The following is an 8,767-nucleotide window of genomic DNA, read 5'->3' as shown; positions in this document are numbered from 1 at the left end:
TTAGTATTCCATGGTGTATATGTACCACATTTTCTTTATCCAGTCTATCCTTGATGGGCATTTGAATTGGTTCCATGACTTTGCTACTGAAAATAGTGTTGTGATAAACATATGTGTGCATGTGTCTTTATAGTAGAATGATTTATATTCCTTTGGATATATACCCAGTAATAGGATTGCTGGGTCAAATGGTATTTCTGGTTCTAGATCCTTGAGGAATTGCCACGCTGTCTTCCACAATGGTTGAACTAATTTACATTCCCACCAACAGTGTAAAAGTGTTCCTGTTTCTCCACAGCTTCGCCAGTATCTATTGTTTCTTTACTTTTTAATAATCACCATTCTGACTGGTGTGAGATGGTTTCTCATTGTGGTTTTGATTTGCATTTCTCTAGAGATCAGTGATGTTGAGCTTTTTAAAATATGTTTTTGTTTTTGCCATGCAAATATATTCTTTCGAGAAGTGTCTGTTCATATCTTTTTTGTTGTTATTATACTTTATGTTCTGGGATACATGTGCAGAACATGCAGATTTGTTACATAGGTATATATGTGCCTTGATGATTTGCTGCACCCATCAACCCATCAACCCATCATCATCACCAATAACCAACATTAGGTATTTCTCCTAATGCTATCCCTCCCCTAGCTCCCTACCCCCTGACAGGCCCTGGTGTGTGATGTCCCCCTCCCTGTGTCCATGTGTTCTCATTGTTCAACTCCCACTTATGAGTGAGACATGCAGTGTTTGGTTTTCTGTTCCTGTGTTAGTTTGCTGAGAATGATGGTTTCCAGCTTCATCCATGTCCCTGCAAAGGACATGAACTCATCCGTTTTTATGGCTGCATAGTATTCCATGGTGTGTATGTGCCACATTTTCTTCATCCAGTCTATCATTGATGGGTATTTGGGTTGGTTCCAAGTCTTTGCTATTGTGAATAGTGCCGCAATTAAGATACATGTACATATGTCTTTATAGTAGAATGATTTACAGTCTTTTGGGTATATACCCAGTAATGGGATTGCTGGGTCAAGTGGTATTTCTAGTTCTAGATCCTTGAGGAATCACCACACTGTCTTCCACAATGGTTGAACTAATTTACACTTCCACCAACAGTGTAAAAGTGTTCCTATTTCTCCATATCCTCTCCAGCATCTGTTGTTTCCTGACTTTTTAATGATCACCATTGTAACTGGCGTGAGGTAGTATTACATTGTGGTTTTGATTTGCATTTCTCTGATGACCAGTGATGATGAACTTTATTTCATATGTTTGTTGGCTGCATAAATGTCTTCTTTTGAGAAGTGTCTGTTCATATCCTTCATCCATTTTTTGATGGGGTTGTTTGTTTTTTTCTTGTAAATTTGTTTAAGTTCCTTGTAGATTCTGGATATTAGCCCTTTGTCAGATGGATAGATTGCAAAAATTTTCTCCCATTGTGTAGGTTGCCTGTTCACTCTGATGATAGTTTCTTTCACTGTGCAGAAGCTCTTTAGTTTAATCATATCCCATTTGTCAATTTTGACTTTTGTTGCCATTGCTTTTGGTGTTTTAGTCATGAAGTGTTTGCCCATGCCTATGTCCTGAATGGTATTGCCTAGGCTTTCTTCTAGGGTTTTTATGATTTTAGGTCTTACATTTAAGTCTTTAATCCATCTTGAGTTAATTTTTGTATCAGGTGTAAGGAAGGGGTCCAGTTTCAGTTTTCTGCCTATGACTAGCCAGTTTTCCCAACACCATTTACTAAATAGGGAATACTTTTTCCCATTGCTTGTTTTTGTCAGGTTTGTCAAATAACAGATGGTTGTAGATGTGTGGTGTTATTTCTGAGGCCTCTGTTCTGTTCCATTGGTTTATATATCTATTTTGGTACCAGTACCATGCTGTTTTGGTTACTGTAGCCTTGTAGTATAGTTTGAAGTCAGGTAGCATGATGCCTTTAGCTTTGTTCTTTTTGCTTAGGATTGTCTTGGCTATGCAGGCTCTTTTTTGGTTCCATGTGAAATTTAAAGTATTTTATTCTAATTATGTGAAGAAAGTAAATGGTAGCTTGGTGGGGATAACATTGAATCTATAAATTACCTTGGACACTATGTCCACTTTCACAATATTGATTCTTCTTATCCATGAACATGGAAGGTTTTCCCATTTGTTTGTTTCCTCGCTTATTTCCTTGAGCAGTGGTTTGTAGTTCTCCATGAAGAGGTCCTTCACATCCCCTGCAAGTTGTATTCCTAGGTATTTTATTCTCTTTGTAGCAATTATGAATGGGAGTTTACTCATGATTTGACTCTGTTTGTCTATTATTGGTGTGTAGGAATGCTTGTGTTTTTTTGCACATTGATTTTGTATCCCGAGACTTTGTTGAAGTTGCTTTTCAGCTTAAGGAGATTTTGGGCTCAGAGGATGGGGTATTGAATTTGTCAAAGGCCTTTTCTGCATCTATTGTGATAATCATGGGGTTTTCTTCATTGGTTCTGTTTATGTGATGGATTACGTTCATTTATTTGCATATGTTGGACCAGCCTTGCATCCCAGGGATGATCATCCCTGGATAAGCTCTTGATGTGCTGCTGGATTAGGTTTGCCAGGATTTTATTGAGGATTTTTACATTGATGTTCATCAGGGATATTGGCCTAAAATGTTCAATTTTTTGCTGTGTCTCCACTAGGTTTTGGTATCAGGATGATACTGGCCTCATAAAGTGAGTTAAAGAGGAGTTCCTCTTTTTCTATTGCTTGGAATCATTTTAGAAAAAATGGTACCAGCTTCTCTTTGTACCTCTGGTAGAATTCAGCTGTGAATCCATCTGGTCCTAAGCTTTTTTTGGTTGGTAGGCTATTAATTACTGCCTTTCTATTCAGGGATTCCACTTCTTCCTGGTTTAGTCTTGGGAGGGTGTATGTGTCCATGAATTTATCTATTTCTTCTACATTTTCTAGTTTGTTTGTGTAGAGGTGTTTATAGTATTCTCTGATGGTAGTATGCATTACTTTGGGATCAGTAGTTATTGCCCCTTTATCATTTTTTATTGTGTCTATTTCCTTCTCTCTTTTCTTCTTTATTAGTCTAGCTAGTAGTCTATCTATTTTGTTGTTCTTTAAGTAAAAAAAAAAAAAAAACTCCTGGATTCATTGATTTTTTGAAGAGTTTTTCATGTCTCTATCTCCTTCAGTTCTGCCCTGATCTTAGTTATTTTTTGTCTTCTGCTAGCTTTTGAATTTGTTCGCTCTTGCTTCTCTAGTTCTTTCTATTGTGATGTTAGAATGTTGATTTTAAATATTTCCTGCTTTCTCCTGTGGGCATTTAGTGCTATAAATTTCCCTCTAAACATTGCTTTAGCTATGTCCCAGAGATTCTGCTACATTGTGTCTTTGTTCTCATTGGTTTTGAATAAATTGTTTATTTCTGCCTTAGTTTCGTTATTTACCCAGTAGTCACTTAGCAGCAGGTTATTCAGTTTCCATGTAGTTGTGTGCTTTTGAGTGAGTTTCTTAATCCTGAGTTCTAATTTGATTGCACTGTGGTCTGAGAGACTGTTTATTATGATTTCTGTTCTTTTGCATTTGCTGAGGAGTGTTTTACTTCCAATTTTGTGGTTGATTTTAGAATAAGTGTGATGTGGTGCTGAGAAGAATGTATATTCTGTTGATTTGGGGTGGAGAGTTCTGTAGACATCTATTAGGTCCACTTTGTCCAGAGCTGAGTTCAAGTCCTGAATATCCTTTTTAATTTTCTCTCTTGTTGATCTGTCTAATATTGACAGTGGGGTGTTAAAATCTCCCACTATGATTGTGTAGGAGTCTAAGTCTCTCTATAGGTCTCTAAGAACTTGCTTTATGAAGCTGGGTGCTCCTATATTGGGTGCATATATATTTAGGATAGTTAGCTCTTCTTGTTGCATTGATCCCTTTACCATTATGTAATGCCCTTCTTTGTCTTTTTTGATCTTTGTTGGTTTAAAGTCTGTTTTATCAGAGACTAGTGTTGCAACCCCTGCTTTTTGTTTGTTTGTTTGTTTGTTTTTTTGCTTTCCATTTGCTTGGTAAATATTCCTCCATCCCTTTATTTTGAACCTGTGGGTGTCTTTGCATATGAGATGGGTCTTCTGAATACAGGACACTGACGGGTCTTGACTCTTTATCTAATTTGCCAGTCTGTGTCTTTTAATTGAGGCTTTTGTCTCATTTATATTTAAGATTAATATTGTTATATGTGAATTTGATCCTGTCATTATGATGCTAGTTGGTTAGTTCGCCCATTAGTTGATGCAATTTCTTCATAGTGTCGATGGTCTTTACATTTTGGTTTGATTTTGCAATGGCTGGTACTGATTTTTCCTTTGCATATTTAGTGCTTCCTTTTGGAGCTCTTGTAAGGCAGGCCTGGTGGTGAGAAAATCTCTCAGTATTTGCTTATTTGTAAAGGATTTGTTTTCTCCTTTGCTTATGAAGTTTAGGTTGGCTGGATATGAAATTCTGGGTTGAAAATTCTTTTCTTTAAGTATGTTGAATATTGGCCCCCACTCTCTTCTGGCTTGTTGGGTTTCTGCAGAGAGATTTGCTGTTAGTCTGATGGGCTTCCCTTTGTGGGTAACCAGACCTTTCTCTCTGGCTGCCCGTAACATTTTTTCCTTCATTTCAACTTTGGTGATTCTGACAATTATTTGTCCTGAGGTTGCTCTTCTCAAGGAGTATCTTTGTGGTATTCTCTGTATTTCCTGAATATGAATGTTTGCCTGTCTTGCTAGGTTGGGGAAGTTCTCCTGGATAATATCCTGAAGAGTGTTTTCCAGCTTGGTTCCATTCTCCCTGTTACTTTCAGGTACACCAATCAAATATAGGTTTGGTCTTTTCACATAGTCCCATATTTCTTGGAGGCTTTGTTCATTCCTTTTCATTCTTTTTTCTCTATTTTTGTCTTCATGCTTTATTTCATTCAGTTGATATTCAATCTCTGATATCCTTTTTTCTGCTTGATTGATTTGGCTATTGTTACTTGTGTATGCTTCCCGAAGTTCTCGTGCTGTGTTTTTCAGCTCCATTAGGTCATTTATGTTCTTCTCTAAACTGGTTATTCTACTTAGCAATTCCTCTAACCATTTTTCAAGGTTCTTGGCTTCCTTGCATTGAGCTAGAACATGCTCCTTTAGCTTGGAGGAGTTTGTTATTACCCACCTTCTGAAGCCTACTTCTGTCAATTTGTGAAACTCATTCTCTGTCCAGTTTTGTTCTCTTGCTGGTGAGGAATTGTGATCCTTTGGAGAAGAGTCTTTCTGGTTTTTGGAATTTTCAGCCTTTTTGTGCTGGTTTTTCCTCATCTTTGTGGATTTATCTACCTTTGGTCTTTGATGTTGGTGAACTTCGGTTGGGGTGTGTGTGTGGACATCCTTTTTGTTGATGTTGATGCTATTTCTTTCTGTTTGTTAGTTTTCCTTCTAACAGTCAGGCCCCTCTGCTGCAGGTCTGCTGAAGTTTGCTGGAGGTCCACACCAGACCCTTTTTGCCTGGGTATCACCAGCGGAGACTGCAGAACAGCAAAGATTGCTGCCTGCTCCTTCCTGTGGAAGCTTCATCCCAAAGGGGCACTCTCCAGATGCCAGCCAGAGCTCTTCTGTATGAGGTGTCTTTCAACCCCTGCTGGGAGGTATCTCCCAGTCAGGCTACATGGGGGTCAGGGACCCTCTTGAGGAGGCAGTCTGTCCCTTAGCAGAGCTTGAGTGCTGTGCTCAGAGGTCCTCTTCTCTCTTCAGAGCCAGCAGGCAGGAACTTTTAAGTCTGCTGAAGGTGCCCCCACAGCTGCCCCTTCCCCCAGGTGCTCTATTCCAGGGGGATGGGAGTTTTATCTATAAGCCCCTGACTGTGGCTGCTGCCTTTCTTTAGAGATGCCCTGCCCAGAAAGGAAGAATCTAGAGAGGCAGCCTGGCTACAGTGGCTTTGCTGAGCTGGGGTGGGCTCCACCCAGTTCAAACTCCAGGTGTCTTTGTTTACACTGTGAGGGGAAAACTGCCTACTCAAGCCTCAGTAATGGCGGATGCCCCTCCCCACACCAAGCCCAAATGTCCCGGGTTGACTTCAGACTGCTATGCTGGCAGTGGGAATTTCAATGCAGGGGATCTTAGCTTGCTAAGCTCCGTAGGGGTGGGATCCGCTGAGCTAGACCACTTGGCTCCCTGGTTTCAGCCCTCTTTCCAGGGGAGTGAACAGTTCTGTCTTGCTGGCATTTCAGGCATCACTGGGGTATGACAAAAAACTCCTGCAGCTAGCTCGGTGTCTCCCCAAATGTCCATCCAGTTTTGTGCTTGAAACCCAGGGCCCTGATTGTGTAGGCTCCCGAGGGAATCTCCTGGTCTGCAGGTTGCAAAGACCATGGGAAAGTGTAGTATCTGTGCTGGAATGCACCATTCCTAATGGCATAGTCCCTCACAGCTTCCCTTATCTAGGGGAGGGAGTTTCCTGACCCCTTGTGCTTCCTGGGTGAGGCGATGCCCCACCCTGCTTCAGTTTGCCCTCCGTGGGCTTCATCCACTGTCTAACCAGTCCCAATGAGATGAGCCATGTACCTCAGTTGGAAATGCAGAAATCACCAGCCTTCTGCGTTGATCTCACTGGGAGCTGCAGACTGGAGCTGTTCCTGTTCGACCATCTTGCTAGCCACCCCCCTCAAGATATGTTTCTCTGGTCATATCTTTTGCTCACTTTTTGATTGTGTTGTTTGTTTTTTTTCTTGTAAACTTAAGTTCCTTGTAAATTCTGAGTATTAGACCCTTGTCAGTCTGGTAAATTGTAAAACTCTATAGCCAAGACAATCCTAAGCAAAAAGAACAAAGCTGGACGCATCATGTTACCTGACTTCAAGCTATACTACATGGCTACAGTAACTGAAACAGCATGATACTGGTACCAAAACAGACATATAGACCAATGGAACAGAACAGAGACCTCAGAAATAACACCATACATCTACAACCATCTGATCTTCAACAAACCTGAAAAAAACAAGAAATGGGGAAAGGATCTCCTATTCAATAAAACATGCTGGGAATACTGGCTAGCCATATGTAGAAAACTGAAATTAGACCCCTTCCTTACACCTTATAATAAAATTAACTCAAGATGGATTAAAAACTTAAATTTAATACCCCAAACCATGAAAACCCTAGAAGAATACCTAGGCAATACCATTCAGGACATAGGCATGGGCAAAGACTTCATGACAAAAATGCCAAAAGCAATTGCAACAAAAGCAAAAATTGACAAATGGGATCTAATTAAACTAAAGAGCTTCTGCACAGCAAAAGAAACTATAATGAGAGTGAACAAGCTGTTTATTCTTTAGTTTGCTGAGGTGGATTCTTAGGTTACTTATTTTAGATCTTTATTCTATATATACACACACATACTATATATACTTATATATACATATATATAGTATACATTTTCCTCTACACACTGTTTTTGCTGTATCCTACAAATTTTGATAAGTTGTATTTTTATTTTTATTTAGTTCCACATGCAGATCCTGAACATATTTTGTTAGAATTATATGTAAATATTTCATTGAGGGGGCTATTATGAATAGTATTATTCTTAAATTTTGGTTTCTTATTGTTTATTGTGGATATATAGAAATATAATTTGTATCTGTGACATTGCCAAAGTCACTTATTAGTTCTATGTGCTTTTCTTAGATTACTTGGGATTTTCTATATAAGTCATCTGGGTATATTAATAGCTTTATTTATCCGCTCCTAATCTATATACCATTCATTTCTTTTCTTGATTCATTGTACTTGCTAGTACTTCCAATATGATACTGAATAGGAGTGGCGAGAGTGGTCATCCTTGCCTTTATGCCAATCATGGGGAGAAAGCACGCAGGTTTTCACCATTAAGCGTGATGTCAGCTGTAAGGTTTCTGTAGATGTCTTTTATCATATTGAGAAAGTTTTCTTCTATTTCTTGTTTGCTGAGAGTTTTTATCTTGAATGAATGTTGAAATTGTCAAGTGATTTTCTGCATCTTTTGATATAACCATGCATTTTTTTTCCTCCTTTAGACTGTTAATACAATGAATTACATTGATTGATTTTCCAGTGTTGAACCATTCTTGCATTTCTGGAGAGAAACCCCACTAGGTGATGATGTATTGTTCTTGTAATATATTGCTGGGTTAAATTGCTAAGATTTTTTTTCAAAGATTTTTGCACCTATGTTCATGAGGGATATTGGTCTATAATTATCTTTTCTTGTATGATCATTGCTGGTTTTGATATCAGAGTAATGTTGGCTCAAGTTAGTTGTGACATGTACCCTCCTCTTCTTAGATGCTTAGTGGAATTCTACAGTGAAATCGCCTGGGCCAGGAGTTTTATTTTTCAGAGTAAGTTTGATTATGAAATTAGTTTCTTTAGCAGATATAAGACTGTTGAGGTTATTTATTTTATCTTGTGTACATTTTGGTAGGTTATATCTTTCAAGCAATCGGTCCATTTTATCTAACTTGTCATATTTGTGTATATAGAATTGTTTTTAATATTCCTTCATTGCCTTTTAATGTCTTGGTCTGTAGTCATATCTCCTCTTTCATTCTTGTTATCCATTGTAAGTGCCTTCTCTCTTTTACTTGATCATCAAGCTAGAGGTTTATTAATTTTATTGACTTTTTTCATAGACTCAGGTTTTTAGTTTAATACATTTTCTCTGTTGTTTTGTTGTTCTCAATGTTATTAATTTATTTTTCTTTATTATTTCCTTTTGTCTTTG

This window comes from Piliocolobus tephrosceles, chromosome 12 (assembly GCF_002776525.5).
Source record: "Piliocolobus tephrosceles isolate RC106 chromosome 12, ASM277652v3, whole genome shotgun sequence".
NCBI lineage: Eukaryota > Metazoa > Chordata > Mammalia > Primates > Cercopithecidae > Piliocolobus > Piliocolobus tephrosceles.
Note: the sequence above shows the minus strand (reverse complement) of the source record.